Source organism: Ambystoma mexicanum, chromosome 3q, assembly GCF_040938575.1.
Source record: "Ambystoma mexicanum isolate Mex_15411 chromosome 3q, UKY_AmexF1_1, whole genome shotgun sequence".
NCBI lineage: Eukaryota > Metazoa > Chordata > Amphibia > Caudata > Ambystomatidae > Ambystoma > Ambystoma mexicanum.
In genome coordinates, this window is record NC_090926.1 from 379,247,739 (window position 1) to 379,270,564 (window position 22,826).

Sequence of the window (22,826 nt, forward strand, 5' to 3'; positions counted from 1 at the left end):
TGTGGAGCTGAGTAGTGTGAGTAAATTCTGGCCTCTGGATGTTGCACTCTCCAGATGTCTACCAGGTTGAGTTGGTCGAGTGTTTCCGTCAAGGAGGTGGATGCGGGATTGCTTGGCTGAGGAGGAGGGTGCGATCTGTCCTTGCTTAAGTCCATGACGCAGTTGAAGTCTCCCCCCCACACGAAGGTCCTGCCTCGGTGTTGTGCCAGTCTAGCACTCAACGTGCTTAAGTATGACGGGATTCCATGCTGTGGAAAGTATGTGTTAATGAAGCACACTGGGGTTTGTTCTATGGTGCCCCACGTTGATGTATATCTTCCTTCCTTGTCAGAATCCCAGCCTTCTAGCTGGAAAGGCACATTCAGGTTCACCCATATCAGTACGCCTCTCGCATATTTGGAGTAAGGAGACCGCCTCGTGGTCCCATCCCATCGATCCGTTAACTTAGACATGGAGTCCGCTGTAAGGTGGGTCTCTTGTAATAGCGCAATCGAGACCTTCTTCCTCCTGAGGTAGGACTGTACGCGGTTCCTTCTGAGGTATGAAGCCATTCCCCTCACATTCCAAGTCATCACAACAAGTTGCGACGCCATCGGATCGGTGTTCTGAATTCGTCTTGGAGTTCTGGCCCGCTGGCCCGGTGGCACAACGAACCACAGGTGGCGTTCTGCGGGCGGGGGGCCCCTGGTTCATGTAGTCTTGTGTCGTAACTTGCCCAACATAACACAAACTGGTGCGCCCAGCGACTACAACGCTGTCGCGGTGCTCAGGCGCTCTCGAGCCGTCTGAACCCATCCGGGAATCGGGCGTGAGCTGGGTCGGGCGGTGAACTGGCCCAATTGGATTTTCTGCTGGGGGTAGGGTTGGTGCGAGGCGGCAGGGCCGTGCGAGGGCCGCTTCCGTAAGTTAAACTGTTGTTTGGATTACCTGCTGGGGTCCGGTTACTGGTGGTGCGAGGAGACTCGAGACTTAATCATCATTCCGAGGAGGATCCTTGCCATCGGCTAGGTTATTATCTTCTAGCCACATATTGGCCGCCTCCGGGTTTTCGAGAAATATCGCTCGCCCATTATAAACAACTCTCAGGCGCGCGGGGTACAGCAGCCTGTATTTAATGTCCAGTTGGCGAAGCTTCGCCTTGATCGGGACGAATGAGTTCCTTTCCCTCTGTACTTTCTGGGTGTAGTCGGGGTAAATAGTAATTTTTGAGTCCCCCCTTTCAATGGGACCTGCTTCCCTGGAGTGCCGTAGGATGGTTTCTCTATCTTGAAAATTCAATATTTTGGCTATTATTGGCCGTGGATGCGAGCCGGGGAGAGGACGTCTCTGGAGGGATCTATGTGCCCTTTCGACCGCAAAGCCTTGGGTTAGTTTTCCGGCCCCGATCTCTTGTAGCAGAAGGGTTTCGACATAGGATGTGGTGTTTAAGCCCTCTGTTCCCTCCGGAATACCCAGGATCCTGATGTTCCCCCGTCTGGCCCGTCCTTCGGCTTCCTCCGCCCTTTCCTCCAGGAAGGCGACCCTCCTCTTTAGATCGGAGACTTCGGACTTCAGGGTTGTGGTGGCCCCGGACAGCTCCGTCGTGGAATTCTCGACGGTCGTTACCCTCTCCGTCAAGTTGCGGGCATCTTGGCGGATGAGTTGTATGTCTATTTTGAACTCATCAATCTTGGAGTCAATGTGGGTTCTCAGTGAGGCAATGGCATCCAATATCTGAGAGCGATTGTCGTTGACCTCCCCTTCGTTCGGATGAGTGTTTTCGGAGAGGCTAGGTCTGGACTGGGTGGAGGACTTCGCCTTGGTCGAGACAAAGGAGTCCATGGTGGCGGCCCTGCTCTTGTTCTTGGTGGCCATCTTGAAGCCGCTGGACGTAGATCGCCGAACATGCAGGGGCAAGTGCGTGCCCCGGGGCAGCCGAGTCGGGGAGCCAAGTGCAGGCGGCCCACCAAAGGGTATTATGTAGGCTCACGCACCTTGAGTTTCAGGGCCCCCGAGTGCTTCGGCTGGAATCAGGTCGTTCGGGTGATGGCCGTGGGGCGGGGTGCTGCTTCTCAGAGGCGGCGAGTTTCTCTTTATGTGATGCCATCCACGTGGTTCTAGTTGTAGTCCGCTTTGCATAAATTGGGCCAGCCCAGGGGTAACAGAGTCAGGGGCCTGGGGGCCAGTGTCGATTCCGAACCAGCGTCAGACAGGGGTCGCCCCCCCCCGGCCTTGTTGCCGATCCCCAAAGCGCTCCGTCAGGGGACGCTGGTTCAGGGGCTGCGTGAAGCTGTGCCAGGCGCCATCTTGGATCAATGCGCGACGGAGGGGAGGGTGGGATCCGGAGCCCGCTCTTCCTCACGGGGGCTCCGAAAATTCCAACACTCGAGTAATTCCTAATGGGGAGCACTTCCCCCACCGATGCGTGCTTTTCCGCTGGCTGCAACCACTCTTGTACCGGAGAAAAAGGATCAGGAAGCGGCGTCTCGGCCGGAGCCCGGCAGATCAGCTTCTGCCCTCCATCGGCTCCAAGCCACGCCCCCAAGTGAGAGCCATAACCAGAGGCGAGATGAAGCACAGAGAGAGGGAGCGTGCAGCCGAAGGAAGGCCTCAGTCTGCAGCAATGCTGCAGACCCCGCTGGATGCCCAGACACTACCGAAGCCTCCAGGAAGATCACAGCTGCCCGGGAACTGCCTGTACCACCAAGGAGAGGGCAGACCGGTACGCAGGTGGCCATGGAGCTGTGGGAGGTCTAGGGAACCCAAGAAGTCGAGAACAAGAGGGTCCTGGACCCTACCCTTTGAAAGTCAGAGGAGAACCAACAAGAAACCAAGAATAAGAGGATCTGGGACCCACCCTTTGAAAGTCAGAGGGAAACAAATGACAAACCAAAAATTTGAGGGTCTGGTACCCTTGCATTTAAAGTCAGAGGGAGACCAATGAGAAACCAAGCAGATACAACACAGCATGCGAGTCTGGGACCTGCACCCAAAAACAAGAGGACCTGAGACCCTAATCAAAGAGAGGGTCTGGTATCTTGAAGTGAATAAGAGACAATTACATACTTGACAAGAAAGTGAACCAAATGGATACAACATCACTTTGTGAGTCCGAGACCTGCACTCACATGAGAGACTGAGAATAAGAGGGTCAAAACCCTGTGATTGAATGGTGGGGTGCTACACTTGGTAGTGGATGTGCGAATCTAACAGGTCACAAGAACTGTGATGCTAGCACTCCCACTAGAAGTATATTGTAATTTAGGATAAGGGGAAGTCTAGGGGAAAGGAGCATGACCATTGCATTTGAAAACTTGCATTTTCTGAACTTTATTTTGCATCACTTTTTACATCCAACGAAACTGGGAACTTTTCTGTTGATTGAAAACACAGTGAGCACTTATTACTTTGAGAAGAGACCATTGTTGCACAGTTATCTTGGATTATTAGTGTTAAATACATATTAGGTTTTGGGGACACAACAGTGACAGCCATTTTAGTTTTGGACTTCCTGAAAATTTCACTAGTTTCCTTTGAAGTAGGGTTTCCGAAAGTCCTCTTAACTTTAGGAATAGATAGGCATTTTGCCAACCCTCTTTAATTTAATAAATGTGTATATCCAAAAACATGCCACCATTGTGTCTGAGCCTTATTTCTGCACCTTTACAGTACACATAGTCTAATTAACAGAGGCATTGCCGAATCAGCAATATCTTTGTTAATTAGCCTGTGAGCTGCCTGAGCCGAATCCAATAAAGTTTGAAATTTAGCTGAAGTGCACGGTGCACCACAGACTGGCCCCTGTAGATGATCCTTCCTGTTGCTGCTGCAGAGTACTAGGAGGATTCCAGTCCTGGCTTGTTTCTTTCTTCGCAGTGGGCCAATTTTCCCTCAAGAGATGCTGCCTGACTTTATGACCCTTGAGATGCCAGTGTGGGCTTGGGACAAAATGGCTGTCTTGACTTAAAGGGCTTGTACACCAATCCCCAGTGAAAATGAAACTTGTTGAGCTTAGGGCCCTTTAGGAACTTGCATACGTAATGTATCGTATCACACAGATTATCGAGTCCAAATAATCGAACCAACTCAGGAAGATAGCAAAGCACTGTTTTATTAACAATTATCTAAAACAGGGAGTTTACAACGAACATCCACGGATGTACGCTCAGTTTCAGCGATCGTCACACAAATCATAGCTTTTATATAAAAAATACATCAGGGATGATGTCATACTACATGGCAATACTGAAAAACCTATCAAGGGTTGAGATTGGCTACGATTGTGATTTGCTGCTCACTGACAGGTGGACCACATATGCCTACCTCTAAAACATGTCATTTCAGAAACATTAGATACACAGTTTCCTATTAATATTCAAGCTATAAGGTCCTTCATTATATGGATTGCTACAATTGGTATGGAACATTCGGTTCACTTAACAGCACGTAAACCCAGACCCAGGTGCAAGGAGATGGGGCATGACGCTACCTCCCCACCCAATTAGCCTAACATCTCTTATCGCCCATGCCTTCTGCCATGAAGATTGTCTTGGCCTTGCAAAGTATCCTTGTCTCTTGGAATACATGGGCGTGAGAGCACTCACTATCGTGTTCTGGGATTCCAAGTTAAAAATATATTTTCATCATTGGCTCACATGAAAGGAGACCACGATTTGGTCCATGTTGCAGCTTTTAAATGCTTTAAATGAATTCAACTTGGCACTCTTGGTGCTCTTTCTTTGCACCTTAACAAGGGATGATTCATCCTTCGCACATTAGCTCATTTCCAGAATAAATAACTGACCTTGGCTGCTTCAGTCTTGACTCCAGGCCAGACAGCCTTGTCTTGCAGCTCCACGATTCTGCTTATTCTTGCTCAGACAGAGCTTTCCCTTCCCACTTCATGGGTCCTGGCTTACTAAATTCATGATACTGATGGCCAGCTCCTATACAATGGTGACTTCGCCTGTGTTCTATTCACTACGTATAGCCAGCTTCTATGATGACTTAGTCTACCTTGCGTTTCAGCATCTGTACATTTATTGAACGGTTGATTTTCTACAGCACTTTGTGCACATTTAATCTTCTTTTACATTTGAGAGTTCACTCGATTCTTTACTTCATCATTCGTTTCTGTAGGATCCATACTTTCTCTTCAGTCAGTATCCCAAGATGTTTTGCATACTTTTGTGACGTCACTTGCTTCTTTTCTCTGCTCCTTCTCATATTCCTTCAGGGAGTTCCTCCCTTAAGTTGTCATCACTTACACATTACATTTGGTAGGGTTTTCTCAACGGGTATCTTCTTGCAAACACACGCTGCAGTATTGACACAACTGCTGGTGTCAAAGATGGCACAATCTCGGGTCTCCAACATATGGGAGGTAGGGGGCAGGGTTTTCTGCAGAGGCATGCAGCTGCCCCTCTACATTCCTCCCTCTGGTCAAGTCCTTGACCACTTCCTCAATCGTTTCCACATCCTGGTATTTTCTCTTGAAGACGTGTTTCTTAGGTGTCCATATCTTCATCACCCTCCTCAGGGTGCCTGCTGATTTGACATGCTCATCTACACTCCAGGTCACGTAATTACATTGTCCATTCAGGGAACAATAGACCCATCATCCCACGTTCTTCTTATGATTCTTTGGATACAGAAACCTGGTTCCTTCAGGTGCTATGATGCTGGCCTCTATGTATGTTCTAACTGCATCATCAGTCAGCTCCTTGGCATTTGGTTCAAGTTTGACATCGATAATGATCTTTATCCCTACAACCTTCTTTGCTGTTTTCTTGCATTGGGCAATCACCATCCTGACTACACAGAATGCAAACATAACTAGTACCAGTATTACTCCAAGAACCTTGAATATATTCACCAAGCACAGAGGAATCCACGAAAACAAAGAGGCAAACCAACTGTCATCTTCAATGTTATCTGTCTGATCTTTCATCGTGGCATGCATGTATGTCAACAACGTTATGGCCTCTGTCAAGGTTCCATTCTGGTCATCGAGAGAAGGTATGAATGTGCAACATGATGCCCGATTTTGGCGCAAACTCCTCCTTCCATTGCTGTGATCATAACAAGGACCTATCTATTCTGGAGGGTCATCAGTCGTATGGCCGTCAGCTCTTCTTTAATGGCGTTGAATCCCTTTATGGTAGGATTGATTGTCTGCATAAGCTCCCATCTGGTGATTTGCAACCAATTGGCATTTTCAACTGTTTGGATTGCAGGAATGAATATAACTGTCATTATCATAGCACTGTTGCTGAACAACTTGTGCTCCTGGTATCATACACTGTTATCGACTTGGCTAAGATATCATTTTCTCTTTTCGTCCGTCAGAGGAGTTTAAGTGATCTTCTTTTTCTTAAATGGTCATCCACTTTCGGAAATTACCCAATGTTTAGATCTCTCTGAGGAATCACCAATGCTGGAACATGGATGAGCACCAGGGAACACATTTCGCCCCAGTCCTTGGGCAACTTCGTATAGGCTCTGGATCCACAAGCACAATATCGATCCATGAGGACAGCTGTCCCTTCTCTCATTCCAGGAACAGCAATTGTGGCTTTGCATACCTTTTTTATATCACACATGGTTCTTTCCATGACTTCAAAAACAAAGTGTTGCATTAACCAATGGGACTACAATTACTGGGCCTGATTCGTCTTGTACCCATGTCAGCAATTCGGAGTGCTTGGCCCGTGACTTTAAGCATTCATCATTAACTTTCTGCACTTCTTGTACGTATTCCGTCTTCAGCAGATGAGCTGCACAGGACACCATTCCTTCTTCCTATCCCTTCTTAGTAAGCACTCGTCCCTAGATCAACATTTAAGTTTGTTCCCAACATCCAGGTGATCCTGCTATTTCTGTCACATCAGGACAATTCATTCCCTTCATTTCTTCAATGATCACCTCATCCTGTCCTGCTGCAGGATACACAAGCATTTTGTCTTTCCATCCAGGCTCCTTCTCAATTTGTTTGGTCTTGATATAGTCAACCTGGTGTGGAAATGACCATTTTGATCTCCATCGCAAAGTCGCCCAACTTCCTTTAAACTGTCCTCGAGTAGTAAATGCTGCACGATGGCTGAGGCATTTTGCATCATTTGCTGATACCTCCTTCAAAATAAAAGTTCTTACTATATTCATGGCATAGGGGATGACAGAGCAAACATAGCAACTCTCATCAGATTCTGTTTCCCCTACCTTTTTCATGTGATCATACCACATGGTATTCCGCAGTTGAGCTGAATTATCTAGACAAGTATTTTATCCCTTCGTTATCTTCCTCTGCATCTCTTTTATGTCTCCCAATATATTTATAGAGCTCTTTCTTCAGTGAAAACATTAAGATAATATAGACTGTGAAAAATAAGGAACAAAAAGATAGAAACAATCATGCAAATATATATTATGCATACAAATCTGGGCAACCGTTTTTCTTGCCATCCTACTGCTTGCTGAACTCGTACTCTCTCTATAATCATGTCGTCTTCCTCAATAATCATTTATGCAATGCAATCATTGAGGTTATTTTTATTTGCAACTGTACCATTTGTTCAATTATGGCAATGAGGAGCCTTCTTATCACTGCACCGTTTTTAGGATCCTGTAAAAAAGTGTGAATATTAACATCTCTTCCAACAAGAGTAAGGTAAGATTGAAGTATGAACACAAAGATGGCAACCACAAGCCTATGAATGTCACTGTCGGCAGGTGTCATGTATTTTTATCACCTAAAACAGATATTCTCCACAAAATGAATCGGGATATTGATCCCTCTTCCAATTTCTGATCAAGAACTGAGGTTTTGGCATAACTCTGGGGCATTCATTGCTTCAATATATTTCTAAAAATTAATTTCAACCCCGGAAATTCTCTGCATGTTTTTGCAATCTCTGCTAAAATATTTACAAGGAGTGTCTATTGAATTCCAGTCCAAATAAAATATGTGTTAATCACTTGTTGTTTTATCGTCCTTCTTCTTAGTCATGTATCAGGTCTGCAGACATTCTTCTTCTTGTCTTGCTTCTGGATCAGCAAAGGTGAGAAGGAGGGTCTTGCATTTATAAATATAAATGTCATTTAGATGCAACCAAGCTCTTCTTCCCTGAACCTTAACACTTCTTCAACACAGAATGTGCCATTGAAGTGAAGCTCGTGCCACTTCTGGGTGACATTTTTGATTAGAATCTCGTCCTCAACATATAACCTAGGTGGTAGTAATAGTTCACTCAAATTGGTCACTGAATTATCTTCTTCAGTGTTCCTAAATTGTCCCCTCCGATGCTTGACTTGATCTGGAATGAAAGATATACTGGTAGTCATACATGTCAAATAATCATGCATCTCATCACCTAGAGTTTTGGCTACACTCTGGGCATCACTCCTAATCCTAGACAGAGGTGTAAGGGGCATTCTCATTCGATGGCCTGTTACTAGTTTGTGCGGGGTGAGGTGGTGGTCCAACCCTGGCAGCTGATTCCAAAGGGCATATAAGGCCAGGGGTAGGCAATACAGCATCCCTATTTCAAAGTCAATTTAATCTTCGCAATCCTCTCTTTGAGGAGGCCGTTGAGTCTCTCACTTATTCCGTTTGCTTGCAGGTGATACGCAGAAGAAAACATGTGCTTTATACTTAATAAAAGCCCTATTTGTTCGAATAGCTCATTGGCACAACGTGGCTCATTATCGGATCTAAGCACTTCCCACACACCCCACCTTGGGAAAAATTTGCGAACTAAAAACTTTGCTGCGCAAGTGGCATCAGGGTGTGCGCATGGGCCAGCTTCAATCCACCTGGGGAAGAGGCACACCTCACTAATAGATACCTATATCCATTACATGTCAACATCATATCAACATAGTCAATATGTAAATGCTGAAACTGACCATTCGGTTGCGGTATTACTCTTCTAATTGTTCTCAGTGTATGCCTGGCAGTAAACCTTTGACACATGATTCAATTCACCATAAACAGTGCAATGTGTTCCAACAAATTAGGAATTAACCAGTCTTCTGCAATATTGGCAGCAAGACTTTCTCTAGTTAAATGCATGGGGTAATGCAGCTGTTCAAGCGTGACCTTCAATAAAGTTAATAGCATTACTGGCTTTCCAGTGCTGTCCTGTCGCCATAAAGCTTCTGTGTGGGACAAAGAACACCCCCTTCATTTCCATAGTTCTTGCTCTTCCTGTGGTGTGCATATTAAACCCCTCCAGCACTAACATGGTTGTAGCCGACTTTTTTTAATATCCTCAGTGTCAGAAATTTGAAAGTAGAATATGCAACCATTTTGGCTTCTACATCTGCGGCTTCGTCCCCGCAAGAAAGTCTTTTTGTTTAGTATGTGCTGCGCATGTTAAAACCGCAATGGCTACTGGGAGTTTTAGTGCCTTAATGAGCATATCCTATAAGGATGCATGCTGCACTGGCGAGCCGTCTGCGTGGAGATAGCGCCTCCTTTTTCAACGTGCCAACCCTGCCTGTACAGATGACACCACATATGCGGAGTCACTGTACACCGTCACTTCCTGACCTTCATTTTTCTTAAGCGGTCAATAAGCACTACTAATTCTGCTGCTTGCTATTACTTCAAATTCTCCATTTAATCTGTGTCTCACTACTGCAGCGCCTGAATGTATTTCCCCACTAGTCAGATACATTTTCGAAGAACCATCAATAACAAGAATCTCCCCTCCTGCCAAAGTATTCTCTTTCACATAGGGTATATCATCATAAAATTCAACATAATTGGCACAGTCATGCACATGATCACCTTCTTCTACAGGTTCAGCTACGAATGTGACTGTGTTCACTATTTTATATCTTACAATTTTAATCTTTGGGTTAGAAATCATTACTTCATAAACTGAAGCTCTTTGGGATGTCAATGTGCCCTTGGGTTTTTAAAAAATGGCAAACAGAGCATACTCCATGTAAAGGTTCGTAGAGCAGCCCATGACAATACTTGTGGACTTCTCAATTGCAAATGTGGCAGCTGCCAATGATTGTTTGCAAGGGAAGTGTCCTCTCATAACTGGGTCTAAAATCCCACTGTAGTATGCTAAAAGTTTGTACCGTAATGTTGTCCTTTGTACAAGCACTGCTGTCATTACTGACCCATTCATGTGTAAAAACATATCAAATTCCTTAATTGGGAATCCCTAAAACTGGGGCTGTACAAATTGCTCTTTTTAGCTCCTCAAATCCTTCCTCCATTGCTTTGGTCCATTCTAGTTTTGTTTTACCAACTTGTGCTTTCTTTAATGCTTGCAGAAGTGGCCTTGCGTATGTGCTGAAAACAAATAGCCAGGCTCTAACGTAATTGCATAAACCCAGAAACTGTTGCATCTGTCTCACTGTGTTCGGCTCTGAGGTTTTCATTATTGCCTCAGCTCTCTCAGGTGTCACTTTCTTTCCTTCATGCGAAATTAACTGATCTATGTATAACACCTCTTCGTGACAATACTGTAATTTCTGCTTCTCCAACTTATATCTTTTGTCTGCTAAAATAGTCATTAGTTGAATAGAGTCCAGCCTACACTCATCCTCTATTTTACTGCAAATCAATAGATCATCTATGTATTGTATCACCACGCTTTTGAAATCAATATTGCCTAGATCCATCTGTAGGACCCTGTTAAACATTGATGGGGACTCACAGTACTCTTGAGGCAAGCCAGTATGTGTTAGTCTATTTTGGTGAAACATAAATGAAGTCAAGTCTTGGGAGTCCTTATGCAAGGGGATCGAGAAAAACACATTTTTCAAATCGATCACCGTGAAATACTGAGCTTCTACTGGGATATTACACAACATTGTCACAAGATTAGGAAATAAAGGAGACTCAGCATCTACAATCTGGTTAAGAGTTCTCAAATCCTGGATAAATCTCCACGACCCTCCTTTAGATATTATAATCGGATACACTGCAGTATTACACAATGATTCTGATGGCACCAGCATCAACTGATTCATCAGTGCTGAAATTGTCTGAAATATACCTTCATCAGCTTCTCTGGACATAGGGCACTGTTTTGCTCAGAGTAACATTTCTCCTGGTTTAAGCTTTATTTTAAGCTCCCCTATCCCCTTTAATAAACCTACATCTTAGGGGCCTGTGGTCTATAGACCGTATCGATTAAACACAGACTTACACACGAGTGCATCTGCTTTCTGGGGGCACCCCGAAGGGCAGAATAAGGCCCGCAGACTGCAGGGAACCATACCAGGAAAGACCACGGCATTCCAGGGGGCAACGCGACCAGAGAGCTATTCACGTGCAGAGCTGCAGGAGTTCGCCACTGGACCAATTCAAAATAGGAGACGATATTCTGCACTACCTGGGATGTGTTTCCAGCCACCTCCCCAGGCCTCTCCACGATTATAGAAGCTGGGACCCACTGCCAGGGACAGGAGTCACCAGGATTAGGACAAGGGATCAGCCATTTGAGAACTTTGGGAACACAAAAGTGTAACGGCAGCTGCACACGAGGTTGAGGGACGGCCTAGGATGCCAAACCAGACACGACCCAAGACTTGGGATCAAGCTATCGGCAGGGTCTTCAAAATAAGACGCCCTGATGAAGGCGGACGAACAATAAAGTAGATTGACCGCCGAAACGTGGAAAGTTTGGTTGAACACCAAGCCCCACGTAGGCAAAGAATTCTTTTTCCAGATAAGACCCAGATACGTGGCTAAATCACAGCCCCAGAACAATTCTCAGAACCCTCACTAACCCCTGCCTCGTTTTCCAAAACAGAAAAATTACAAGGAAACAAAATATGGAGCTCTTTTCAAGATATCTACTACAGGGGGTCTAATCAGGGAACTGAATTCAAGTTCTTTCCCTTTCAAAAATTCACTCTGAATGTCACATTTTGAAATTTTAATTTTGTTTGTCAGATCGTGGAATGTTTTTTGGATTGAATCATGAAGATAAATGTTTTTTCTTTTGATTATGATATGTTCACTATGGAATACATCACGGACATCTATGTTGAGCACTGAATATTTTTGTATTAATGTTCTCTAATTTTATTTATAAGAATTAAAAAGCACATGCTATTGAAAATGTTTTCTCTCTCCAACCAGCTCAATTATTCTAGGACGTTTATAAACAATTCTATTAGATGATTGATGCAACCTTAAGGTCACCTGTAAAGCAATAATTAAGTGACCTCCCCGAAAATTGCTTTTTCCGTTGAGACAATAGGGTGGGATACATCTCTAGGTATATTCCATAGGGCACTGAGCACCTTTTCAAGATCTTCTTGACAAAATGCTGGTTGTTGCTGAATTATCGCCTTTCTTTGTGGGACCTCCCTATTTCTATCCTTATCCAGTATGGAATGTTCATGAAGAACACCACTTCATCATCGCTTCAGTCCTCCCTGCACATATCATCATTGGTTATGTGAGTCAGTCTGTATCCCTCCTCAAGAGCTATCATTGTTCTCCATGGACTACCCTCATTGTCTATCCCTTCGAGCATTGCCATCTCTCTTCGTACTATAGCTGGTTCCAACTCTATAGAAATAGTGTGTCCACCTCGCTCATCCATAGGTATTTGTGGTCTAAACAAAAACTCATCAGGTATCCTTACAATCTTCCCTACCAGACCAGGTAACCATGTCCACAAAATGCTTACTCCATAAAGAAAAATGTCTGGATCTACTGGAACTGGAGTACGAACTCTCCCATGTTTAAATAGTGTATTCCTGGAGTAGAGCACACTATTCCTTGATCAGTAAATTAAATCGTCATGTTAAGTTTCATCATTAAATCTCCTCCTAAAATATTAAATGGTCTCTGTCTTGAATATAACAAAGGAACAGACATGTCACATTCTCCTATGGGGACTGGTAATTTATCAGTAAAAGGAACCCAACTCGTAGCTCCAGAGAACCCTTGAGCATTCATGGCAAAACCTGACATTGGATATTTTCCCCCTTCGTATACACGAGCGAGTTGCACCAGTGTCTACAAGAAAAGAAAAGGATTTGCCTCCTATCATCACATCGACCCTTGGTTCCTCTTGGGGGTCTAGTGTTACAGATAGTACTGAGTACATCAAGTCACCCTGTGTGCTGTCCTATTGTGGGTACAAACCCATCCCTGTCCCTGTGAAATGATTTTCTTCAACCACAGTGACACCTCCTATTCTAGGTGTCAATACTTGTCCTTTATTCGCATACTGCTGTGTCTGAATAGGGGCTTGTTGCGACTGCCCCTGTGGTGGATTCATTTGAGCTTGTCCATGCTGTGGCACCTGCTGCACTTGCAGTGCTTTTGCCTGATAAGATGTGTGACCTTGGGCAAAGCCCTCTCTGGTCTGTGTGCTGTATGCTGGAGGATAAGCTGCCCCCCCTCTGGAAAACTGCCCATTTAGTACATTCCTGTCTGCTCTCGCATATGCGTGCAATATGTCCTGTCATTCCACAATTCCAACATACTAGGGAAACCCTTCTGACAATCCCTCCTCGGTTATATCCTCCCTGAGCACTCTGGTTCTGGTTCTGATTGTTTTGAAACCCACCTTGGTTATTCTGAAATCCACCTCCTCTTCCCCTATAACCCATACCTCTGCCTTGTGGTGCAAACCCATACCCACATTTGTCCATCGAATGGTGGGTTATTTGCCTGTGATGTACCCATTGCTTCCTGCATTCCCATTTCTTCCCTGCTTGTCAATACCGCCCCTTCTATGGCAAAGTTTGACAACTTTTTCTGAATCAACTTAGCTTCCGAAATCTTTCTATTATCATCTTTCTTTTTGTTCTTCCCTTGTAATAACCGTGGTGTACTATTGTCAACTGTATCTCAGCCCATGGCTTTGCTTCCATACCTACTTGTTTTTTCATCTGTCTCTGTACTGGTTCAGGCGACCCCTGACATAAAATATGGTAAAACAATGCCACTGTCTTTTCGCATAGCTTGCAAGTTTCAAGCTGCCCTTTCTCCTGAATATCCTGAATATAAGCAATAGGATCTTCATCTTCTTTCATTTTTCATGTCATAATTGCACCTATACCTGATATGTCAGGATACTGTACCCTGAGAGCCCTCCAAACATCTGCCCTGGAATTATTGAATGGCACTCCATCATGCACTGTTTTGTACAGTCACACTTGAATATCCTGCTCTCTTCCATATGTCATCAGCCCTCTCTCCAAGAATGGAGGAGACCGTTTATGTCCCCTATGGCCAGCGCATTGCCTACTGTCATTTTCTCTAATTCGTATATCCATTTCCCAGCCTCCGAAGTCACACTAGGGAGCTTACATTTTAAGTTATCCTTGTCCCTATGTGGCCATGGAATATATTGTGGTCTTGCTCCCCCGTTCTCTAACAAAGGGAACTGTGTGAACCCCATCCCATAGTCGGATCCCACTCTTAGTCTATCCATGGCAGTGATCATTGTCCCTGTCTTCTTGTTGGTAATGTCATTAACCTGCTTACCTATGGCGGAGACTCTCCCTTTTCAGTACACAATCGTCCTCGAGGACACTCAGGATATGCTATGGGATATGGCGTTTTATCTTTAGGCTGTTCCAGATCTGAATATCTCATTTCCTTATCCATTTGTGGACTTCCTACAAGGTCACACGTGCTCCCTCTTTCTGCCCTAAGGCCGGAGTCTCTTTCCTCATTCGATATGTCCAGGCCCCAACTAGTATGACTAACATCTTCCTCACCTTTATCTAGGTTCAATCTGCTCAAAGGCATTGCTCGAAGTTCATCACTAAACATGTTCTCTTCCTCCCTTCATGATCGAGATACTGGGGATCAGCTTTTAATTAATGATATCTGGAAAGTGAGCACAAAGGTCATGGGGTCTTGAGGAACTCAAGCTTTGAAATTAGGGTGGCTACACCAGAATGAACTACTTGCAGGATCCTGAGAACTGGCGAGAGGACTCCAGAGAACTTCCACTGGCAAACAAAATGATTCTTCTGCTTTGCCTAAGTTGTGCCATTGGAGTACAGTGAAAAAGAAACTTCCATGCAGACAGAAAAATGCTTACCTGGGCTATATTATCCATAATGAACCCCTGTGCAAAAAATGTAGCAATGTATTTTAGTGCCAATTTTTGAGGTTGTACAATAGGGAATACTGGAAACAGGTTGCACCCCAATCCATATTACATCAAAATGATGGTCCATGATTATGATTTTATTAAAAGTGATGTATTCTGGACATATTGTTTGAACTCAGAGTGCCAGAGGGTACATGTAGCCTTAAACCAACTGTGGATGTGCACCAGAAAATCATTGAATAAATCCATCTAAGAGTAACTGGAATAGATATGCTTACAATAAAGCTAGGAGCAGGATGTTGTAATGATAGCTGTTTAAAATGATTTTTTCTTATTTATTAGTAATATATAAGATGTTATTGTATTTTATACTTAGAGCATCTATTTATTTATTTGGCATGGGTGTAATAAGAAAATGAATATTAGCAATTCAAACAACTGAGGTGAATTGATTGATCTTGGTATTTAAGACAATGAATTACGTACAAATAAGCATTATATAATTTAAAGTAGAAAGAATTGTGTCTTGCTGTAGTGAATGATTTTAAGATAAGATTTAGAAGTAACTTGTGTATTTCATGTAATGATGTGAACTAGGTTTAAGATGGTGTAAATGTTTTCAAAGTGTAATAAGTTGTAATTTTGTAAAGTTTTATAAAACTAAACAAATATATATAATAATAATAAAAATGATTTTCACTAGGGCAAACGTGAACAAGCTTTTTTTAAAAAAAACTATTTGTAGCGTGTAACATAAAAATTGAATTAAATATATTTATGTTCATGTCACTCAGAAAACACTGTCCAAAATCAGTCTGATTCATTTGCGCCCTGGGGCAAATGTTCTTAGATAACAGGGATTGAGGCCAGGGGTCAAGTCCTAAAAATTAAAGTGGGGGGACTCATCAACAAATGCAGTGTGATGTGACATCACCAGAAATTAGCATACCAAGGTAAAATATGCACATTTCATCAAATTGGGTCTGCATAACCACCCAAATTACACAGGACAAATGGCATTTGCCTTTCATAAAAACAACACACACAAAACCAAGAGCGGATATTTTTTGAAAACGTTAGACAGTGTGCATGTTTTAAACTCCAAGAACCAATAGAAATGTTTTCCCTGAGACATTCAGTACCAAATTGGGTGAATTTATCTTTAGTTGTTTGTTATTCTTCATCAGGTTATATAGTGCAGTGGTGAAATGTCCGGCCTACAAATCAGACTGTGATTCGATCCCTGTGGTCAGCTTTGATGCATACATCAAAACTGGTCATTCATTGTTTCTTATTTTAGCTGGGGGGGGACTGAGTCCACCCTCTGAAAAAAGTGTGTGGACTCCGTCCCTCCGCGTGTACCCTCGACTTGAGCCCTGAATGAGGCAAAACCAGTTTGCTTCATTCTGTAGCATTTCCTCCATTTTTAGCACCGGTGCAAATGTTAGACAGGAAGGAATGCTGAATGCCAATAGCCCCGACCCGCTCGCTGGGCACATGGCGGAGAGGACACAGCGCCGAGCCCATTTGAGATTCACAGCATCGATTTTTCGATCACATTCTGCAGTCTAACTTCTGGTCACTGCCCGTTTTAGAAAGAAATGAAACAACGAGGAAAAAACTTTCAAGACAAGTTTTGCTTTCACAAAACCAGCACAGTGCAAAACGTGTTGGATTTCTCCACAGAAAACCCGTGTTCCCATTGTACAGAAGTAACATCGTATTCACAACGTTCCATTGTGGAATGCTCTCTTTATATTTGCGTCCCCGTGCGAGTTATCAAGTACTAAAAGTTTAAATCACATTTTCCCCATCTGCTCTTGTTACGAACGTGCATTGCAGGCTTTCAGTTCGGTACGAGGACAATACTGTATTGCTAAATACGACATGATTGTGAATGAAAATTTTGAGTGACAATCCATAGCAATACCTGTTTCAAATATAAATAGGGGTGGCACCTCCTGTTCTGGTCCCAGATATTTTTGTACAGAAAAGCAGCTAAACCTGCATAACAGGCAGACACTACACAACGTGTCAATTGTATATAGAGTAGGCAAACTAAATACCCAATAAAAAATAAATAGAACAGTATGTGATGCTATTTGGTCTGTGCAATCCTTTGAATGTTTCATATGGTATACATTCAATAATGCTTATGTTCATGTATGTATTAAAACCAGTGCTTTAAGTGGGCCGGGGCCTGCCGGGGCCGGGCCCCGGCAGTCTCCAGAAAGTGGGGCTGAGCCGGGGCCCAGCCGGGGCCCCCCCGTCCCACACAACATTGGCGGGATGCATTATCCCGCCGCGGCCGCAGCCGCGACGGGAGCTGCGCCCGTCATTATGTCGGCCAAGCTGACAGAAGTGCCAGCCAGCCAGAGCGACGCTGAGGCTGGCGGCACTTCTGTCAGTTAGTGTAACTCCCTCTGATAACCCCTCATCAGGGTCATCAGAGGAAGTTACTGTCCCTTTGTTTTCCCTCCCCAGGTCACTGACCCCTGTGGGCTCCGTGATCTAATATGCAGATTAAATCACGGAGCCCGCGGGTTCGCAGAGGGTGAAAGACGCCTCGGGCTCAGTGATCTATGTGCTCTGAGCAGATAGATCACAGAGCCCGAGGTGCTTTCTCCGTCGGCAAAGCTTTATAAAAGATGCCTTGTACTGTGTACGTTTCAAGCCATCTTTTATAAAGGTAGAAATATTTCTATGTTTATAAAAGACGGCTTGAAACGTGCACAATTCAAGGCATCTTTTATAAAGCTTTGTCGACGGACAAACACACCTTGCGGTTTGTTTTATCTGTCATCAACGCTTCATAAAAGATGCCTTGAATTGTTTACGTGTCAAGCCATCTTTTAGAAACATAGAAACATGTTACAAATATCTATGTTTATAAAAGGTGGCTTGAAAAGTACACAAACCATAGTAAGGTAAGCACACAAGTGTGCGTAACTTACTATGGTTTGTGCACTTTTCAAGCCACCTTTTATAAACATAGAAATATGTAACATTGCTATGTTTATAAAATATGGCTTGAAAAGTACACACACCATAGTAGTACGCATACAAACATATAAATGCTCACATACATTTATATATTTGTTTGCGCACCTTACTATGATTTGTGCACTTTTAGGCCACGCCCACAATGAGCCACGCCCCCAAACGAGGGCCCCCCCTCAATTTCTTACCCCACTTAAAGCACTGATTAAAACACCTCACCATCTAAGCGAGTTCTCCAATTGTGCATTGGATTACATATTAATGTACACGAAACGTTCACTCTTGAACAAATTATCCGTTTTACAAATCATAAAAAGACTCCTACTGAGCTATCTACTACTGTTCTGGTCTTTCAAGAAGTGTGGATGGTTTGTGAGAGGGATCATTTGTTCTTGGTGTTAGATCATCCTTTCTTTGCACATTAGCATATAACTGAATGCACAAGGAAGGAGGCAGTACTTTAAAACAGGCTAACATTAACACTCCCATTTTGAGTTGAAGAACAGAGGCAACATATGCTGCAGGTAAGCGTAAAAGCCGCAGTGCCAAGGTTTCCGTGTGAAGAGTACGACAGATGAGAAAGGTTTGCCTTGAGCTCGCTGCATGTGGTGCTACTTTCTTCTGGAAAAAAAGCCACAGGAGCCGTTCATTGGAATCAATTATTATAATTCGATACTAATTTTAAGAAATCACTGAGGGCCCTATTCTCATCCAGGTGTTAAGTACCGAAAAGGACGTTCAAAGGCTTAACAACCTTTTCGGTACTTAAGACCTATTCTAAAGGTGGCGCATTCTTCCGAAGTCGGAAGGAATGCGCCACTTTCGGAATACATGTGGCGGTTGCTAGGATGGGTTGGAAACCAACCTAGCAACCGCCACATTCGTAAACTGGCTTTTTGGAAGCCTATTCTTGTGGCACTCCTCCAGTTTAATATGTGTGCTAAACTAGCGCACATTTACGGACCATTTTGGTGATGTTAAACTGGAGGAGTGCCACAAGAAGCCTTGTTTGGTGTAAATGGAAGTGTCCATGCACCCTTGCTGTATATGGACACTTTCATGTACACCAAAGCAAGCAGCTTCAACGTTGCTGCAACGTTGAAGCTGCTTGCTTTGGTGTACATGAAAGTGTTCATATACAACACACGGGCATATTCTCAACTTGGCACAGTGAAGGTGCCAAATAGCACAATTGACTGTGCCAAAAGAGGACGCCCAGGCTCCACTCCTATTCTCAAGTGGCCCTGGGCGTCCTCGTAGAGCACAACAGTGCTCTGTGTGGATTGCGCCTGTTCTAAGGCGTTACGGGCGCAATCGAATCTCAGCCGCATTTTTGTAAAATAACGACATATTCGTTATTTTACAAAAATGCTGCTGATAACACAGTTCCTATACACCAAAGTGAGCAGCTTCAACATTGCAGGATGTTGAAGCTGCTTACTTTGGTGTATAGGAAAGTGTTCATAAACACCCGTGTGGTGTATATGAACACTTTCATTTAAAGCGAGCAGCTTCAACGTTGCAGAATGCAACGTTGAAGAATGCAACGTTGAAGCTTCTCGGTTTGGTGTAAATGAAAGTGTTCATATACACCCGTGCAATGTATAGGAACACTTTCATTTACACCAAAGCGAGCAGCTTCAACGTTGCAGAATGCAATATTTAAGCTGCTCGGTTTGGTTTAAATTAAAGTGTTCATATACACCTGTGTGTTGTATATGAACACTTTCATGTACACCAAACCGAGCAGCTTCAACGTTGCAGCAACGTTGAAGCTGCTTGCTTTGGTGTACATGAAAGTGTCCATATACAACACGGGTGTATGGAAACTTCCATTTACACCAAACAAGGCCTCTTGCTGCACTCATCCAGTTTAACGGCACCAAAAGGGTACCGTAAATGTGCACTAGTTTAGCACACATATTAAACTGGAGGAGTGCCACAAGAATAGGCTTCCAAAAAAGCAGTTTACGAATGTGGCGGTTGCAAGGTTGGTTTCCAACCCATCCTAGCAACCGCCACATGCATTCCGAAAGTGGCACATTCCTTCCAACTCCAGAAGAATGCGCCACCTTCAGAATAGGTCTTAATGAGAATAGGGCCCACGGGTGTATATGAACACTTTCATTTACACCAAAGAGAGCAGCTTCAACGTTGCAGGATGCAACGTTGAAGCTGCTCCCTTTAAATGAAAGTTTTCTTTTACACCGCACGGGTGTATAGGAACACTTTTATTTGAACCAATGCGAGCAGCTTTAATGTGCATTCTGCACCCGTGTGGTGTATATGAACACTTTCATTTAAGCCGAGCATCTTCAACATTGCAGATGCAACGTTGAAGCTGCTTGCTTTAAATGAAAGTGTTCATATACACCACACGGGTGTATACGAACACTTTCCTATACACCAAAGTAAGCAGCTTCAGCATCCTGCAATGTTGAAGCTGCTCACTTTGGTGTATAGGAACTGTGTTCTCAGCAGCATTTTTGTAAATTAACGAATATGTCGTTATTTTACAAAAATGCTGCCGAAATTGGATTGCACCCGTAACACCTTAGCACAGGCGCGATCCACACAGAGCACTGTCGTGCTCTACGAGGACGCCCAGGCCCACTTGAGAATAGGAATGGAGCCTGGGCGTCCTCTTTTGGCACAGTCAATTGTGCTATTTGGCACCTTCACTGTGCCAAGTTGAGAATAGGCCCCTGAGTCGGTGAGCTATTATTTACGGATAAAAACACGATTTTATGAATTATTGAGCTTATGCTATCTGTAGTATACAAAGACTTCACAATAGTGCAAATCAAATAGAAGCAGGCCCTCTGCTCTAGTCCTCCTATCTTTTTCTCCACCCTCAATGTGGAGGCACCCTCTGCTCTAGTCCTCCTATCTTTGCCTCCACCCTCAATGTGGAGGCACCCTCTGCTCTAGTCCTCCTATCTTTGCCTCCACCCTCAATGTGGAGACACCCTCTGCTCTAGTCCTCAAATCTTTGCCTCCACCCTCAATGTGGAGGCAGCCACAGTTCAACATGTAGGTGAAAACTGTTTGACACGATATCTAACGTCATGGAGAAGCATCCTCGCTACTTTGCATTGTTAAATTATAATAAAAATTAAACAATAATGAAACATAAATGAAAGAGAACCGGAAGGCTGCAAAAAAAAATCATTAATGAAGAAACAAGGAAGAAGTCTACAGCGCATCTCTCCTATGCGCACCCTGGCCCAACACCCCCTAAAACTCCCCAGATGCCCATCTCCCCTACCTCTATTCTAACCTAACTTATTCCAGTAGCACCCCAGATGCCCGTCCCATAGCCCCCAAAATGCCCCCCAACATGCTGCCGAACCACAACATTCTGTTCTACTAGGGCTTTTCGTCAAAGCCATGGAAGTGCATGGGTGGGGTCTGGTGGCCCCAGCAATCGGTCCTGCGTGGGGGGAGCCTGGGGCCAGCAGATGAAGATGTTTTGGGAGGGACGTGCACACAAGCCCTTTAAGGACGCTAAAGTGGGCTTTCCCATGGCCTTGTATCTGTTGACAGGGCTGGTGGCTTCAGAGGGAAGGGAGAGGGCAGCACCCACATGAAGCCCTAAACTAGACTCAAGCAGCCCCACGGCCTTAGATTGGGTCGCCCAAGCGGGCAAGTGCCAGAACTGATGAGTGCCCAATCCGTTACTGGGGGTGGTGTTGGTGGTTATCCAGAGGTACGCCACTCTTCCCGCGCCAACTCCATCAACACCAGCATTGGTGTTGGGAGGATAGCTCAGGGGAACGTTCTCGCCTTGGGAGCAAGACGACACGGAGCAGCACAGGTGCGATCCCCGGGTCCGCGCTTAGAAACCTCTGGGTATTAAGTGCGTTATAAATAACATATCATATTCTGCTGCTGCTCTGAATATAAAAACAGTTAAAATTCCAAAATGAAACATTTGTGGATGAAAAATTCAGGGGTAAAAACATTTTATGGGCAGTAGAATAGGAAAGACGCAGGAGATTCACATTTCAAAGTGGATTGCTACAGAAATCTACTTTTCATGCACAAATTATGTTCATGTTTAATGGAAATTATGGTGCAGAGTTTGCCAGTCCCAGGAATAGTGATATTTGAAGTCAGAGTATTGGGATTTGTGCACGAGAAAAATGTACATCTACTGAACTGCAAATTACCTGAATATTTATTAGCCATCCTGAAAAGATCGCTGCATTTTACTGTTAATTAATGCCTAAATCTCCAATACTGTGTAAATCCGGATTAAGGACCCTGACTGCTTGCGCATCTGTGCACCCAGGCTCTTCAAAACAGCTTCTGATCCGTCTCCACAGACAGCAAAGAAGGCTCAGTGAGTCACTCGGAATTTACACTCACGCGCAGATGTATGCAATGGTGGCCATAGTGACCAGCATGTCAGCCGCCAGGGGTGTTGCTAGGTCTGGAAAAGATCTGAGGTTACACTAATGTCGGGACTGTCGGGACTCAGGGCTAGCTAGCCCCCTGAGCTTCTATCCGGGGCTACAACCAAAAGACCCGGGGCTATAGCCCACTCAGCCACCCCCCTAGCAACGCCTCTGTCAGCCGCCACTGTGCTGTTGAGTTCAAGGGACTGTGCCTGCTTTTTCTTAGCAGAGGAAATACAGATTCATTCTCCTGAAATCCAGAGTGCTGAAAACCCACATTCTGGGTTGAGGTTCTCGCTCGCGGCACAGCAACCCTAGTTTACACTGTGCAGGGAATCCTCACCACCCCCACCCTGCCCATAACAGAGCACAAGCAAAAGGTTTCCCCCGCATT

General features: G+C 44.3%; 1 protein-coding gene across 1 annotated transcript in view; it reads left to right on the plus strand.

Annotated features, from left to right (window-relative positions):
- The window catches only part of LOC138582604 (protein NDNF-like), an 80,824-nt gene that overhangs the window by 53,390 nt on the left and 4,608 nt on the right, over nucleotides 1-22,826 (plus strand). The window lies entirely within an intron of this gene.